Source organism: Capra hircus, chromosome 7 (assembly GCF_001704415.2).
Source record: "Capra hircus breed San Clemente chromosome 7, ASM170441v1, whole genome shotgun sequence".
In the NCBI taxonomy this organism is placed as follows: domain Eukaryota; kingdom Metazoa; phylum Chordata; class Mammalia; order Artiodactyla; family Bovidae; genus Capra; species Capra hircus.
This window is the reverse complement of record NC_030814.1, coordinates 70,261,753-70,279,352: the sequence shown is the minus strand read 5'-3', so window position 1 is coordinate 70,279,352 and position 17,600 is coordinate 70,261,753. Positions and strand designations below refer to the sequence as shown.

Below are 17,600 nucleotides of genomic sequence, written 5' to 3'. Positions count from 1 at the left end.
GAGATTCCACATGCCACTGGGCAGGAAAGCCCATGTGCACAGCTACTGAACCCCTACTCTGGAGACCATGAGTCACAACAAGAAAGGCAACCGTACCTAGAGAGTAGCCCCTGCTCACTGCAACCAGAGAAAGCTCAGTGAAGCAACAAAGGCCCAATGCAACCAAAACAAAAAAGACAGTTATAGCATATAAAAGGTGAAAATCTCCTATTTGTTCAAGCAACAGTAAATAGCTTTCACATCATGCACAAAAAATCAGCTAAACTGGCACCTCATGCAGACACACCATGGGGTGGATGTGTTTGTTTTCGCCATAAACTGGATTATTTTATTTCTGTGACATTCAGTTTTCATTTTTCAAACTATCTCTTGGTAAGTTCTCTGTTTTGGCAGTTTTACGTTGGATGACTTCCATCACTCTCATTCAACTTCTCCAGTCTTACAATGGCTGCTCACTTCATTTAATTGACATTTCTTTAAATTTACTCATAGCTTTGATACTTATATAATTACTCTAGCTTCACCGCAAGCAATACCATCAATAAATTTCAACTTTCAAGGTGCAAGATACACACCTGCTAAGCGACATTAAAGTGTTACATGAACAGTATGTTTCTGGGTCATTTAAATAATTTTGCACACTACAATTGTCACCCATGCCATTCCCTGAAAAATGCCTGCACACTGTTGTGGCTTTGATTTTTTGTTTTAGCATTTCGTAACAGCTTTCTTGAGGTATGATTAATGTGCAACAAAGTTCATTCACTGTAAGTATACAGTTTTGTGATTCTTTACTCAATCTTTTTTGCAGATTTCTGCAACTATCACCACAATCCAATTTTAAGTGTTCTGTTATGATAAAAATTTCCTGCATGCCCATTTGCAGTCAAACTTCACTCTCTCCTTTAAACACAGACAACCACTGGTCTGCTTTCTGTCTCTATGGATGTTCCTTTTCTAGAGATTTCATATAAATGGTAGCACTGGAATTCTCATGTGTTAAGTTTAACTCTGGTATCAAAAAGTTACTATACAACCCAGCAATTCACTCCTAGGCACATAACAAAAAGAATGAAAAGCATATGTTCATGCAAAAACTTACACATGTAATATTCATACTAGTATTATTTCTAATAGCCAATAAGTGGAAACAACCCAAATGTCCATCAAATGGACAAATAAAATGTAGTACAGCTATAAAGAGCTTCCCAGGTGATGCTAGATAAAGAACCTGCCTGCCAGTGCAGGAAACTTAAAGAAATGTGAGTTGATCCCTGGGCCTGGAAGAAGGCATGGCAACCCACTCCAGTATTCTTGCCTGGAGAATCCCATGGACAGAGGAGCTGGTGGGCTACAGTCCTTAGGATTGCATGACTAAAGTGACTTAGCACACACTCATAGCTATACAGTGTGGTATTATTCAGCCATAAAAAGAAAAAAGTGAAAGAAGCCAGACACAGAGGCCGTATCATGCAGCCTAGCACTCTTCCTCTTCCCCAGTGCCAGTTCAAGGCCACAGCTGATAAGAGGGTGGCTTGGTTTAAGGCCCTGCTGTGTTGAAATTCTTTATGATTTGGTCTTTGAAGGCGAGCTGCCGTCTATGGGGTCGCACAGAGTCAGACTTAGCAGCAGCAGCAGCAGCAGGACAATGAAGCATGCCTATGAACAGAGATCTATGCACTGTTGTGCATTATATGTCCCGTGTTTCTTGCCACCCCATTTGTACACAATCAGCAATATCTCTTGGGCCCACAAGGCATGCTAATGCTAGGTCGCTTCAGTCATGTCCAACTCTGTGTGACCCCATGGACAGCAGCCCACCAGGCTCCTCTGTCCACAGGATTCTCCAGGCAAGAATACTGGAGTGGGGTGCTATTTCCTTCTCCATAAGGCATGTGAATTCAGTAAAACTCAAAGTTGAATTCAAGGTAAGCCGTTAGCTTAGGACTGAGTAAGGAGAGACAAGGAAAGAGAAAGATAGGGAGACCCATTACTCCTTCAATCCTTTCTTGTCAGTAAGCAGAAGGTAGAATGTCATTTCAAGAAGTGAAATAAAAATAGTTGAGCTAGTTTTGTGTAGCGTTTCCACTGTTACAACAAGAATGAAGTCCCTGTGTGTTTATGAGCTACCAAATGAGGATCGTGTGGGATTCTGGCAATTCTGTATTTGAGTGAAATGTTCTTTTATCTGCATTTAAAACCAGCATTGCATAATAAAAAGGTGAATAAAAAACCCATGCTAATAATTTAGGTTTTTGATTTTTCTTTACTTAGAATGACATTGACTAGCAAAACAAAAAACAAACAAAAATCAAAATCCACCATGACAAGTCATGAGAAAGACCGCAGAAGAGAGGGAAAGCCTTGCATTTATGCTTTTAGCTTTAGTATCTTTAACTTTCTTGCTTGTTTGAACAACAGTCCCTACGTTTTTTCTTTTTTTTTGCTCTGTGCCCTTCAAATTATGTAGCAGACTCTGTCCTTGAAACTGTGACCCATTATTCTCGGAGCATGCACCTCCAGCAATACTCACTCCCCTCCCTCCGCCCACCCGGTCCCACCCCACTCCACGTGGGGGCCACAGGTGAGGTCTGGTATAAGAATGCACCTGGGTGCACCAGAATCATGAATGCTGTCCCTGCTGCACTCTGACTCTCCCATGTGCCTGAAAACTTGTACTTCTCCCTTTGCAACTTTCTGCCTCTCCCCCCTCCATTTAGGGCACATTCTCCGGAGAAGGCAATGGCAAGCCACTCCAGTACTCTTGCCTAGAAAATCCCATGGACAGAGGAGCCTGGTAGGCTGCAGTCCATGGGATCGCTACGAGTCGGACACGACTGGGTAACTTCACTTTCACTTTTCACTTTCATGCATTGGAGGAGGAAATGGCAACCCACTCCAGTGTTCTTACCTGGAGAATCCCAGGGATGGCGGAGCCTGGTGGGCTGCCATCTATGCGGTTGCACAGAGTCGGACACGACTGAAGTGACTTAGCAGCAGCAGCAGCAGCACTTGTCTCTCAGTATGAAACCTTATCTTACCCACAAGTCCCTGAGTTCTCTAAGGCACACATCTCTTTATGCTTAAGATCTAGAGGAGGGCCTAGAACAGGAGCAGGTCACAGAAATGTATGAATGAATTGAGTATATCAATGAATAAAAAGTAAAAGTGTGGCTTGCCGTAATCCTTCATTCCTTCAACAAGCAAATCCTGACCAGCCCATACTCTTGACGAGGGACATTTCTTGCAGAAGTAGACTCAACTCTAGTCTGACCAGTCCCAGATGGCATGCCAGTTTCCACCAACTTCTCCCCAGCAGTGTGCTAGTGGAGACCACCAGCACCTCTTTGTTACTTTACAAGTGTGAAACTCTCCCTGACCACCCTGGGTTCTGGGCCCTTCCTGGTTCTTGGAAAGTCACTGCTCTTTTATTAAAGGGGGTTTCATTCCACCTCTCTTGCACTGTTTCCAAGAGCTTCAACCTTTCTGGGATCATGAACCCCTTGCTAAGTCTGGTGAACACTATGGACCTTCTCTCAGAATCATGTTTTATATGTACAAAATACATGGCATCTTAAAGAACCCAATTCTACTGAAAAGAAAGAAAGAAAGTGAAGTCGCTCAGTTGTGTCCAACTCTTTGTAACCCCATGGACTGTAGCCCACCAGGCTCCTCCATCCATGGAACTTTCTAGGCAAGAGTACTGGAGTGGGTTTCCATTTCCTTCTCCAGGGGATCTTCCCGACTCAGGGATAGAACCAGGGTCTTCCGCATTGCAGGTAGACGCTTTACCGTCTGAGCAACCAGTTACCAAATATTTTTAAATCAATTTTCAATATAGAAATAAATATACTGCTTTATAAACACACTTAATAACAAGATCCAGAAGCATATCTAATAATTACCATAATTTTTTTAAATACTAAGGGGCATAAATGATAAAAAGTATTTACAACTATGATACGATGTGAAAACATCTGCAATTTCTATTGGCAGTGAAGTCACAGGTCCTGTTAATCCTACTGGGGTCTGTTGCCCGCATTAAGAATTGAAATAAAGACTCTATTTCACTTAGTAACTAGGAAAAATATGAATTCTGTTCTTTTTTTCCCATCCAGGTTCACAGAACCGCCCCCTCACCTCCAAAGAATTCTCTTCCAAAATTGCAACTACAGATTATTGGCAGTAGAGGGCGCCAACAGCAAGGGGTTCCCTCTGCCTGTTGGGAATAGAACCAGAACCCGCAGAATTGAGTCCTCAAGCTTTGACAGAAGAGTTTCCTTCTGTCAAATTGTGAATATCATTATTAGAAAAACTAAGAATGCTCTTATCTAGATGATCGTTATTTAGCTAAAATTATTATTTTATCTAAAAGATTCATCTAAGTGATTTCTTCAATGACACAAGAAATTACCCACACGGTTTGAAAGGATTCTATCCAGGTGAGAGTTTGTCATGCTGGGTACCTCCTCACCTATTACTTTCTGGTTTTCCCCCTTGTTGCCTAACACCCATCACCAGTGTCAATTGTGTTTTATTTCTTACTGCAAATTCTGGGCTTTGTTCACACATCCCTTTGAGCTTGGTTAATGGAGTAAGCAGAGAAGAAATGGACAACTTTCTGATGTTCTGGAAGGAGGTGTTGTCGGGGTTACTGATGAAGGGTGTAGCAACAATCCTGGATAGAGATGATGGCGGCAATAGTGTTGGATGGAGCTACCCTGTGGGCTTGTGAGTTGAACAGCATTCAGGGAGGATGCTGGCAGCACTTCCTGAAGGCAAAGAAAATGTGATGTATCTATAGATACAGGTTCCCACAATGGTGCCCATGCCTAGCATAATCCTTTTCCCATGAGTGGCTATGACTGGATGTCACTCCCAGGATCATGTTACTTTTTATAGAAGCAGAGATTTTGCAGAGGTAATTAAGGTCATTGGTCAGTTGGCTTTGAGCTAATCAAAAAGGGAATCATCTGGGTGGGCCTGACTTAATCGGTGGGACCCTTTAGAAGAAGGCCAATTCTTAGAGAGAGGCCTTACCATGACCTCAAAGGAGGAGTAAACTACCTTACTGTGAGAGGGCCAGTGAACCAGCAGAGGGGCTCTTAGAGGAGCCCCCAGCCAACAGCTAACAAGGAAATGGGGATTTCTGTCTTACAACAGCAAGGAACTGAACTCTGTCAACAGCTAGTGAGGATGGGATAGAACCTGAGCCTGCTGCCATGTAGCAGCAACAGCCAACACCTTCATTTTACCTGGTAAGCCATGAGGAGAGGACCTTGCTAACCTGTCGCCAGGCTCCTGACTCACAAAAACTATATGATAATAAATTTGTGTTGTTTTAAGCCACTAAACTTGTGGAAATTTGTTATGCAGTAATAAAAAAACTACTGCAGTGGTTTTTCTCATTAATTAACTCATATACTTTATAATTTTTGTGCAAAGATATCTTTATTGTGTACTCTCACATGTGCAAAACTCGTAAGTGCACAACTAAGTGAATACATAAGTGTCTGTGTCTGTGTGTGTCACCCAGATTAATACAGAACATTTCCAGCACCCAAAATACTTTCCTCATGCCACTTGTCAGTGTCAGTACTTCCTTCCCTGCAGTAATAAAATTTCTAACTTGTCACCACTGATTAGTTGTACTCATGCTTGAGTGTCGTATGTATGAAATCAACAGAATTCAAACTGTTTTTTTGTTGCTGTTTAGTCACAAAATCATGTTTTGTTGGTTTTGTTTAGTTGCTAAGTCTGACTCTTTGCAACCCCGTGGACTGTAACCCACCAGGCTCCTCTGTCCGTGGGATTTCCCAGGCGAGAATACTGGGGTGGGGACTTCCCTGGTGGTCCAGTGGGTAGAACACCGAGCTCCCAATGCAGGGAGCCTGAGTTTGATCCCTGGACAGGGGACTAGATCCCACGTGCTACAACAAAGGCCTGGCACAGCCAAATAAATAAAAATTTTAAAAAAATACTAGAGTGGGTTGCCATTTTCTTCTCCAGAGGATCTTCCCAAGCCAGGGTTCAAACCTGGGTCTCCTGCTTGTCAAGTGGATTCCTTACCTCTGAGCCACCTGGGAAGCCCTTACAAACTGTTTTACATCCAATTTATTGTGCTCAATATTAATGTCAAAGAAATCATTCATGTTGTTTATAGCTGTAAGCCTGTCTTAGCCTGTTCATGCTGCTGTGATACAATACCACAGGCTGGGTGGCTTATAAACAGAAAAAAATGACTTCTCACAGTTCTGGAAGCTGGAAGTCTGAGATCAGAGGGCCAACAAAGTCAAGTCAAGGGCCACTTTTCTGACTGTCAGTCTGTTCAGTTGCTCAGTCCTGTCCAGCTCTGTAGCCTGCCAGGCTCCTCTGTCCATAGAACTCTCCAGGCAAGAATACTGAGTGGGTTGCCATTCCCTTCTCTAGGGGATCTTCCCGACCCAGGGATCGAACCCACGTCTCCTGTATTGCTGGCAGATGCTTTACCATCTGAGCCATCAGGGAAGCAATATGTAGACAGCAAAAGCTCTGCTACAGGGGCTGTGGTCAATTAATGATTCCATGTAGTTTTACAGACACATTTTCTAATCCACACTGAGGTCCTCACTGTAGAGCAGAGGAAGGCCCTGTTATTAAAATGATTGAGTGGAAGTTCGTGTTATTAATATTAAAACACAAAATAATTAGCCGAGGCCATCTCTGCAAGCCCATGAGGCCTGAAATACACACATGTTGCCTGAAAAACAGACAGCTATACAGTTCTAAAAATCACACCATAATCTTTACATTAAGGTTTAACATAAGCACCAAGAATAAGGCCACACAATGCAGCAGTTATCTCAGTGTATTCCACTCTAGTATTGGTTACCATCCTCTCTTTCAACCTCCCATTCAAAGTCAGGGGGCAGGGGCAGAAATCTGGCTACTTTTGTCTTCTAGAAATTGAGCTTTCAAGTGAAGTTTTGCACTCTGGGAAATGTAGGACTGTGCCATCTAGATTCCAGATTCTAAATTAAAGTTGAATATTCATAATCAGGAAAAAAAGACAGATGAGATTTTGGAATATTTAATGACACAAAAATCTGTCATTGTTTTAAATGACAAAAATCTGAGTTAAAAAAAAACTTGTCTCAAAGTGTAGGTCCCTTCTTAATATAATCCCCTTTTGGGAGGCTGAGCCGCTTGCACAATATTGGAAATGTACGATCAGTCCCAGCTCTATAAAGAGAGCATTGACATGCAGACAGACCTGATACATGGCAAGACTGACCTTCCACTGATGGACGTAGGCAGCTGGAGCCAGGAGCATCCCTGAACCACCCACAAAGGAGACTCGCCAGAGCTGACCAGGAGGCCCAATCGAGCAGGAGGAGACACAGCCAACGGCAGAGCAAGAGAGGGACCGGGGTTTTGCTAACTGGCCCAAGTCTGGGGAGCAGACAGGCCAGATTGCCAGCCTTGGCTTCGAGAAGGGGGGATGGGGTAGGTGGACACAAGGAAGGCTGGGAATTTTATAACTAGGACTATCTGGAAGAGGAGCAATCAAGTGGTGCAGACTACAGAATTTCAGCAGCCCCTGAAGAAGCCAATAAGATGATTCTGAGAATATCCAGAGCAAGAGAAGCAGCTCTGGATGGCGGGTTTCAGATGCATTATGAGAAGACCTCATTTGATCAGCTGGCTTTTATCGAAGAGCTTTTTTCCACTCATGATTGTCAATCATTTGACTGAAAAACAATGATTAGGTTATCTATATGATAGTAGTTAAACGATGCTATAAGAGGAAACTAGTTGGAAAAGATCCAGCATTCCATTGTCTCTAGGGTTCATTCTAAATAGTTACCTGCCAATGCTTCAATAATAAGAAGTTTCCCCTTGGTCTCACAGCGCCAAGAATTGAACCTGTGCTTTTGGTAGCAATTCCAAAGAGTCCTTTCTGCTAGTTCAGTTCAGTTCAGTTCAGTTGCTCAGTCGTGTCCGACTCTTTGTGACCCCATGGACTGCAGCATGCCAGGCCTCCCTGTCCATCACCAACTCCCAGAGCCTACTCAAACTCATGGTGCCATCCAACCATCTCATCCTCTGTCGTCCCCTTCTCCTCTTGCCCTCTGTCTTTCCCAGCATCAGGGGCTTTTCAAATGAGTCAGCACTTCCCATCAGGTGGCCAAAGTATTGGAGTTTCAGCTTCAGCTTCAGCGTCCAATGAATATTCAGGACTAATTTCCTTTAGGATAAACTGGTTGGATCTCCTTGCAGTCCAAGGGACTCTCAAGAATCTTCTCCAACACCACAGTTAAAAGCATCAATTCATCGGTGCTCATCTTTCTTTATAATCCAATTCTCACATCCATACATGACCACTGGAAAAACCATAGCTTTGACTGCTGCTGCTGCTGCTGCTGCTAAGTCACTTCAGTCATGTCCGACCCTGTGCGACCCCATAGATGGCAGCCCACCAGGCTTCCCCGTCCCTGGGATTCTCCAGGCAAGAACACTGGAGTGGGTTGCCATTTCCTTCTCCAATGCATGAAAGTGAAGAATGAAAGGGAAGTCGCTCAGTCATGTCTGACTCTTCGTGACCCCATGGACTGCAGCCTACCAGACTCCTCCGTCCATGGGATTTTCCAGGCAAAAGTATTGGAGTGGGGTACCATTACCTTCTCCGTAGCTTTGACTAGATGGACCTTTGTTGGCAAAGTAATGTCTCTGCTTTTTAATACGCTGTCTAGGTTGGTCATAACTTTTCTTCCAAGGATCAAGCATCTTTTAATTTCATGGCTGCAGTCACCACCTGCAGTGATTTTGGAACCCCCAAAATAAAGTCTATCACTCTTTCCATTGTTTCCCCATCTACTTGCCATGAAGTGATGGGACCAGATGCCATCATCTTAGTTTTCTGAATGTTGAGCTTTAAGCCAGCTTTTTCACTCTTCTCTTTCACTTTCATCAAGAGGCTGTTTAGTTCTTCTTCACTTTCTGCCATAAGGGTGGTGTCATCTGCACATCTGAGGCTATTGATATTTCTCCCAGCAATCTTGATTCCAGCTTGTGCTTCATCCAGCCCAGTATTTCTCATGATGTACTCTGCATACAAGTTAAATAAAGTGAAAGTGAAGTCGCTCAGTCGTGTCCGACTCTTTGCAATCCCGTGGACTGTAGCCCACCAGGCTCTTCTGTCCATGGGATTCTCCAGGCAAGAATACTGAAGTGGGTTGCCATTTCCTTCCCCAGGGGATCTTCCCAACCCAGGGATCAAACCCATGTCTCCCACATTGCAGGCAGACGCTTTAACCTATGAGCCACCAGGGAAGCCTTAAGTTAAATAAGCAGGTGACAATATATAGCCTTAATACTCCTTTCCCAATTTGGAACCAGTCTGTTGTTCCATGTCCAGTTCTAACTATTGCTTCTTGATCTGCATACAGATTTCTCAGGAGGCAGGTCAGGTGGTCTGGTATTCCCATCTCTTTAAGAATTTTCAACAGTCTGTTGTGGTCCACAGTAGTCAAAGGCTTTGGCATAGTCAATAAAATAGATGTTTTTCTGGAATTCTCTTGCTTTTTCAAAGATCCAACAGATGCTGGCAATTTATCTCTGGTTCCTGTGCCTTTTCTAAATCCAGCTTGAACATCTGGAAGTTCACGGTTCACATACTGTCGAAGACTGGCTTGGAGAATTTCGAGCATTATTTTGCTTGCGTACGAGATGAGCGCAGCTCTGCTAGGCCACCAGGGAATTCCCCAGACGGAGGTATATTGAGAAACCTTTGAAGATTCCACTTTGTGCTCTATCCAAGTTGTGGTTATCAAAGGCTAAATTTGTAATAAACTGAGTATTCTTCAATATTACAAAAGGATAATCAAGCTCCCGAAGACATATATATCATGTGTGCTGTATCCAAAAATGCATTTCCAAGAGTATCTGAGATTTTGCTTGCACTTGTATCCTAAACGTTTAGAAAGCTACTGTGATCTATAAATCAAGAAAATTGGTTGTCTTGACAATTTTTAAGTCAGAATTAAGACTTCCTTAATGAAGTTTCAAATTTTATACATTAAGATGTTTGTGAAAGGAAAACAAACTATTTCTAACATCTTTATACTCTAGAGAAATTGTTTGTTTCTCTCACTCTCTATTTTTCATTTACTTTACAGGTAAAAGACTATTTCAACTTCATAATGTAAGAACTGTTAAGTGAAAATTGTCAAGTGAAAGGAAAGCCCTACACCTAAAAGAGACTTCGTGAACACTCATGTCTGTCCACGCTTAAAAATTTTATACCTGCCCAGAAATCTACCTCAGTATCTGAAGTTTCCCTCTGTCTCCTCCTCTAATTAAGCTTGTCATAAGTTATGCATTGGCATGGAGATAGATAATTTTTTTTAAAAAAAGCTTAATTCAAATCTGTATCTGTAGCATGATCACAACATAGCCTCACTGATGTTGTTCAGTCTCTAAATCCTGTTGGACTCTTTGAGACCCCATGGACTGCAGCATGCCAGGCTTCCCTGTCCTACACTATCTCCTGGAGTTTGGTTAAGCGCAGGTCAGTTGAGTCAGTGATGCCATCCAACCATCTCATCCTCTGCCACCTCCTTCTCCACTGGTGCAGGTAAAAAACAGAAAATCAAACTGGAGATTAGTTCACCAAATATTGATGGTTATCTCTGAGTTTGGGGCTTGCGAGGGGATTTTTTCTATACATTTTTCTAGGATTTACTATTTTTTAAGAAATGGGTTTTTATGATTGGTGAGGGGCGGGGAGGCGGGGAGGTCTCCATATAGTGTGCAATCAAGCTTGTTTTGTCAAGGCCCTATACCTCCACCTGGAACATTTGTTTCAAAGGTGGAAACATCAGGCAACAAAACTGCAAGGATGGAGGCTTCTGAGATGGTAGCCACGCGATCGTTAATGAGCCACTTCTGAATGTGTCCGTGTTATTACCAAAAAAATGTTATGAGGTAAACAAAAAACCGGGAGAAGTGCAGGGTTCCATTCTGGTTTTGTTTTGTTTTGTTTTAATTTATAAAAACAATAGAAGATCACAGTTAAAATATAAAAATAAAATAAGTGATACTGTAGAAGTCTTCCCCTGCGTCCACGCCCACTTCCCAAAAGTGAAATGTCGGAGTGACTTGAATGTTCTTCCCAAAACCATTGTGTGCGGTGGTCTGGGCTTCACGACTCATCCTTTGTCAGAGGAGCGCAGAATGCAGATTCCGCTTCCGAGACTCTGGCCAATCTAATTCTGCTAGTGGGGGTGTGGTTGGTTCTGCTCTGACCTGTAGAGGCACCGGAACACACGACTTCCCTCGGGAGCCCGGGGACGTTATCTAAATTGAAAAACAACACCAAAAAAACGTATTTCCCAGTGCGGTAGCGTGGCCGAGCGGTCTAAGGCGCTGGATTAAGGCTCCAGTCTCTTCGGGGGCGTGGGTTCGAATCCCACCGCTGCCAGCTTGTTGAGAACTTTTCGCCCCGCTCCCTCAATTCTTCACAAAAAAAGATTATGCATATTGGTCGCTCAATCGCGACCTTACCTTTATTCTGAGCATGAGACTGTGTTTGCCAGCTTTCCGCGAAAAATACCCCTTGGATCATAAAAAAAGCAAGAGACTTCCAGAAAAACATCTACTTCTGCTTCATTGACTATGTTAAAGCCGTTGACTGTGTGGATCACAACAAACTGAAAAATTCTTGAAGAGATGGTAATACCAGACCTCCTTACCTACCTCCTGGGAAACTTGTATGCATGTCAAGAAACAACAGTTGGAACAACAGACTGGTTCAAAATTGGGAAAGGGGTAGACAAGGGTGTATATTGTCATCCTGCTTATTTAACTTATATGCAGAGTACATCATGCAAAATGCTGGACTGGATGAAGTACAAGCTGGAATCAAGATTGCTGAGAAAAATATCAATATCCTCAGATACTCAGATGACACCACCTTAAGGGCACAAATTGAAGAAGAACTAAAGAGCCTCTTAATGAAAGCGAAAGAGGAGAGTGTAAAAGCTGGCTTAAAGCTCAACATTCAAAAAAGGAAGATCATGACATCCAGTCCCATAACTTCATGGCAAATAGAAAGGGGAAAAGTGGAAACAGTGACAGACTTTATTTTCTTAGGCTCCAAAATCACTGCAGCAGGTGACTGTAGCCGCAAAATTAAAAGATGCTTGGTCCTTGGAAGAAAAGCTATGACAAAGCTACACAGCATATTAAAAAGCAGAGATATTACTTTGCTGACAAAGGTCCGTCTAGTCAAAGCTATGATTTTTCCAGTAGTCATGTATGAATGTGAGAGTTGGATCATAGAGAAGGCTGAATGCAGAAGAATTGATGCTTTTGAACTGTGGTGTTGGAGAAGACTCTTGAGAGTCACTTGGGCTGCAAGGAGAACAAACCATCAATCCTAAAGGAAATCAGCCCTGAATATTCATTTGAAAAATAGATGCTCAAGTTGAAGCTCCAATACTTCAGCCATCGCATGTGAAGAGTTGACCCATTGGAAAAGACTTTGATGCTGGGAAAGACTGAAGGCAGGAAGAGAAGGGGATGACAAAGGATGAGATGGTTGGATGGCATCACTGACTCAATGGACCTGAGTTTGAGCAAGTTCCAGGAGATGGTGAAGGACAGGGAAGCCTGGTATGCTGCAGTCCATGGCAACACAAAGAGTTGGACACACTGAGCGACTGAAAACAAGTAAAATCACCCAACTCACTGAGTGCAAAGTCCCAAACTGAAAGTGGGGTGTGTTAATACCACTTTCATAGGTTAATGCCTCTTGAGAATGAGAATCCAGAGGTGTAAATGTTAAATTTCTCTTCCCTGGAAAAGTGTACACCTCTGTAACCAGGTAAAGGTGATGACGGGATGTCTTGGACTGGGACATCCTGGACTAGGACTAAATTTACCTCAAAGTAATAAATTTCCAAGAGTGAGGGAAAAAAAAAAAAAAAAACACCTCAGGATGCTACCAACTTTGTTTCCCCTCAGTTTCAAACTGGAGACCTTTCATCTGTTAGATGAAGGTAATAACTACTACAATACAGAAACGCCTGAGCTTGGTCATCTTTGTGAAACTATTGATTTTTAGGAAAACTGGTGGGACCAGTGAATATACAGTTCTGTGGTGGGAAAGAATGGTCCCACGACCCGGTCAGTGGAAACACCCGCGGGAGGCTCTGCTCCCAGTCTCTCACCGGGAACCGTGGGCTCTGAAGCGCCTCACCCACTCTTCCACCCGTACTTTCTTCCGATCCCCGAACGCTTGGTAATGCCCATTACCTGTCCAGGACCAAAAACTGTCCACATGAGATATTTTTAGAAAGAAAGGGACAAAGGAAAAGAAGAAAAGGGCTGGCCCGGGGTCTGAACCTGAGACCTCTCGCGTCAGAGGCGAAAACTGTAACCTGTAGACAAAACAGCCTGCCCCCGGCTCGGGAATGATTGGGTCAGTCCCTGGTATGACTCTATGTGGACTCGTTTATCCACTGAGGAAACCAATTTTTCTTTCTGGCACGTTGAAAATGTTCTGTGCATCTCGGACTCTCTCACGCCCGACCTATCCCAGTTCGACGATATCCACGTCCGCCGTCTCAGCTGTAGATAGTTCACTCAGCATCAATTCTCGGCATCTCTCGGCCCCTCTGAGATCTGGAATGCCAACGAGCGCCTCATTGCTAAGGTTTATCGGGCCGCATTCAGGGGCACCCTTCCACTGTGGGGACTCTTTTCCCAGTGGAGCCCAAATAAGGCGCGAGTCTGGAGAACTGGAGGCAGGGCACAGAAGCCGGGAGAGCCTGAGGGTCCCTGAAGAGAGTCGGGGACGAGGAGGGGTAGACTAGGTCAGTAGCTGCCGCAGAAGAAAAGAAATCTGGATAATCGCTTCCTATCGAGCGCCTGGTAAGCGGGCGGGGGCTTTTCTCTATCATTTTATGAAAATGTTTTCTAAAACAACTACTTATTTGCAAAGTATTCCGAAAATGTAGGAAAGTGAGAAATGAAAAGCATACATGAGATGACCAGGAACCCCGCTCCTTCAAGGGTGACCGGCAGCGGCAGTTGGTGCACACTCGGCAAAGTTCGCCTCCGTGCCCTCGCGCACACATAGGCGCGGCGCCGAGGCCGCGCGTCCCGCCTATCCGCCCTCGCTGCATTCGGCCGGAATCGTCCCAGAACAGCCTTAGGCCGGGTGAACCGGCGGCCCAGACTGGGCGGGTGCTTTCCTGTTCCAATTACACTGGGTAACCTAGTTGTGAAAAAACGGTTATTCTGATTCCTTGCTAGAAAATTTCACGAAAATCCACTTAGAGTTGACCCCAAAGTGTATTTTTGCGCCACTAGCAGAGAAATCCCCCTACACAGGTGGCTGCTACAAAACAGCGTGGGAGATGAATGCTGGTAAACCCACTCCGGGATGGGGGTGGGAGGGTGGCGGAGAGAGTGCTCTTTTTTCCTATTGCCATTCTCTTAGATCTAGCTCAACGCTCTGCACTGACCTCTCCACTCAAGTGCTCCTCCTCTCAGCTCACGCACCGCATCCCCACAAGCTGTGTCTCCATTGCGCGTTCAGCGGTAGATGGGCTCACCTCTGCTTACCGCCGCTGTGCGTCCTTGGCCACTACTGTCTCGGTGTTGTAAGCATTCGCTTGTCTTCTCTATAGAATTATATAAAGAAAAATGCAACAAAAAGAAAGAAAGAAAGAATCCTCATTCGTGATACCTGGACCTAAAGACTACAACTTTGTCACATTCACTTCCAGTCTTTAAAAAAAAAACAGCTTTTGGTTTTCCTTCTAACAAACCAAAAGCAGTAATTCATGATAACCTGTCTGACTGATTTATTAATGCCGTGAATGGAAATCAAGTGCACAAAATAAGCCTAAATCCTAAGTGAACAATGGGGGCCCTGCCCAATGGGCAGAACGAGGCCCACTGGCGGTCTTGGATGCCCGCCCGCCGTGGCCTTCGTAGGCATGACCCATGGCAGGGGGTGAGGGTCTTGGCAGAGGCAGAGATATGATTAATCCCGCCGCGCCATCCGGCGGGTGAGGACCCTCAGAAAAGCCCTGAGTGAGTCAGTCCACGTGAGGTCTAGCTTGGATCGGCTTTGGAAAATAGAGCCCGGGCCGTATCACCAGAGGAGAGAATACTGCTCGTGGAAACCTGGGTAGACGCCTAGGAGGGGTAAATGAGATAGGTGGGGTGCGTGGCAGAGGAGGGACCCGCTTCTCTCCGTCACACAAGGCAGATCTCATCCAAAGAATCAAGCTTTGCCTCAAGAGCCGAATGGACCTGCCCCACACTGGCACGATGGGGCATTTGTGCGGCCCGAACTCCTGGGATTCTTCAACCCTCAAGTGACTACCCTACTGGAAGCCCACCTCATTGAAGAAGCCAGATTTCGGGGACCAAAGGCAGACTTCCCGGGGTCTTAAACACAGCCCCACTGTCAACAAAAATAATAAATTCCCAGAGTACGGAGGTGGGTGTGGAGCGTTCACAGGCGCTCCCTGCGCAAGGAAGAAGAACGAATTAGAGAACACGGCAAAGCCCCTGGCCCGAGTGGAGTGACGGGAGGGGAACAAAAAGACTCGCTATGAATTTGCCAAGACGACGCCCAGAAAGAAGCGAGAGAGGGGTCGCTGGGGAGAAGGCACGCGGAGCCAGCGGAATCTGTGATCGCAAGTCCAAGGGAGCAGTGGGTCTGGTTCTTAAAGAGATAAGGCTAGGGGAGGGGTGGAGGGAGCGATAAGTGGCGGCCACTTGAGGGGCAAAAACACTCAGATCTGCTTAATTTAAGTCTAGCCTTTCAGAATGGCGGAAAGTCTTGGCAAGCGCGTCTTCCCCTCTCCAGAAAAAGAGGGGTGGAGAGAAAAAAAAAAAACACACGTAGGCCCCAGCGAGATTTGAACTCGCGACCCCTGGTTTACAAGACCAGTGCTCTAACCCCTGAGCTATGGAGCCAACTGCGATTCTGCACTCTGCGCACGAGCACTTGATACCTCTGTGGTCACCGCGCAGCCGCAGACAGAAGAGCGACGCGAAGAGGCGGGGCCCACGCCCCTCAGCCAGTGACCGCCCCGTCCTGCTGCCGCAGCTGAGTCTGCAGCTATAGGAAGTGTCAGTGTCACCGACCGAGCCGCAAATCCCGGGAGAAAGTCCAGCGTAGAGGGGACCACGTGGGTGGACGGAAGCTAGGAAGGATCGGCTGAGGGCGGGGCGCGCTGCGAAAGCGGGTGGGGCCACTAGTGGGCGGAATTGTTGGACGGCCGGGGGCCTTCCGCCTGGCCTGGGGATCAGGGGCGAGACTTGAGTAGAGAGGTCTAATAGTAATTGTGTAACAGAATAGGGTTCAAGGCCGAAGCCCTGAGGGGAAGGCTAAAGGAATGGTGTCAATATGCCTGTCCTGAGAGGAATCCAGCTAGGCTGGTAGAAGAGATGATCGGGAGGGAGAGATTGGTAGAGAATGGTGGGAAAATCAGGTGGTCAGTGTGTTAACGACTGCATCAGGACAGGAGACCCAGATCACTGGGTATCCAGGCCCAAGGAAGTTTCCCAGGTGCCTTCCCGTCTGGATGCTGAGGACCCGTGTGAGGGTCTGGTGTCAAGGATGTGGGTTCTCCTGTCTATCGCAACTTAAAGCAAATTAGGGAAAAGCAACTCTTGCCTGGAAAATCCCCTGGATGGAGGAGCCTGGTAGGCTGCAGTCCATGGGATCGCGAAGAGTCAGACACGACTGAGCCACTTCACTTTCACTTTTCACTTTCATGCATTGGAGAAGGAAATGGCAACCCATTCCAATGTTCATGCCTGGAGAATCCCAGGGACGGGGGAGCCTGGTGGGCTGCTGTCTATGGGGTCGCACAGAGTCGGACACTACTGAAGCAACTTAGCAGCAGCAGCAGCAGAAGGCTGTCTTGGACTTTGGGAGATCTGGGTCCATCAGGGCCCCCCAAACGACCCACGGAGCAAAGGGCAGAGGTTGAAAGCCCGGGTAAGGGACAGGAACCCTAACCCGGAAATGGTCAGAAAGTGTGTCTGTAGTTGGTGGAACTTGGTCTGATGGCCCAATCTGTTCTTTGGTGCCTTCAAGGCCAGATGACTTTGATCACTGGGTAGCCAGGCCCAAGGAAGTTCCCTAGGTGCCCTCCTGTCTGGATGCTGAGGACTAGTGTGAGGGTCTGGTGTCAAGGATGTGGGTTCTCATATCAAAGTAGCTCTCAAGGATCCAGGACCAATGAACAGGTGGTGTCAGAAGGAAACCAAATTAGGCCAGTCATTGCTTTCAGAGGTCCAGACATCTCAGAGAGCTTACAACGGTCACAGGATGGAAGAGGAAAATGTATACACAGGCATACTCACACCAGCATTGTGACACCCTAAGTCATTGCACCACCCTGGAGACCAAGAGAGAACACCTCTCTTACCAACCACGTGTGATTGTTATGTACTGTTGTTACGTCTTCAGATATGTATATATCTATCTAGTTATTCTACAAACTCTAATAGACATATAGTCATATTCACAAACATAAAAGCTGAAAATAGACACACAGACAGCCAGATCCTACAGGTCAGTGCCCGGA

At 45.5% G+C, this 17,600-nt stretch overlaps 2 non-coding genes and 1 pseudogene across 2 annotated transcripts; 2 read left to right on the top strand and 1 right to left on the bottom strand.

Moving 5' to 3' along the window:
* LOC108636432 lies at positions 7,202-7,744 on the top strand (annotated as a pseudogene).
* Positions 11,380-11,461, top strand: TRNAL-AAG. Its single transcript has one exon. It is a non-coding gene; the product is annotated as a tRNA-Leu (tRNA).
* TRNAT-UGU lies at positions 15,906-15,978 on the bottom strand. Its single transcript has one exon. It is a non-coding gene; the product is annotated as a tRNA-Thr (tRNA).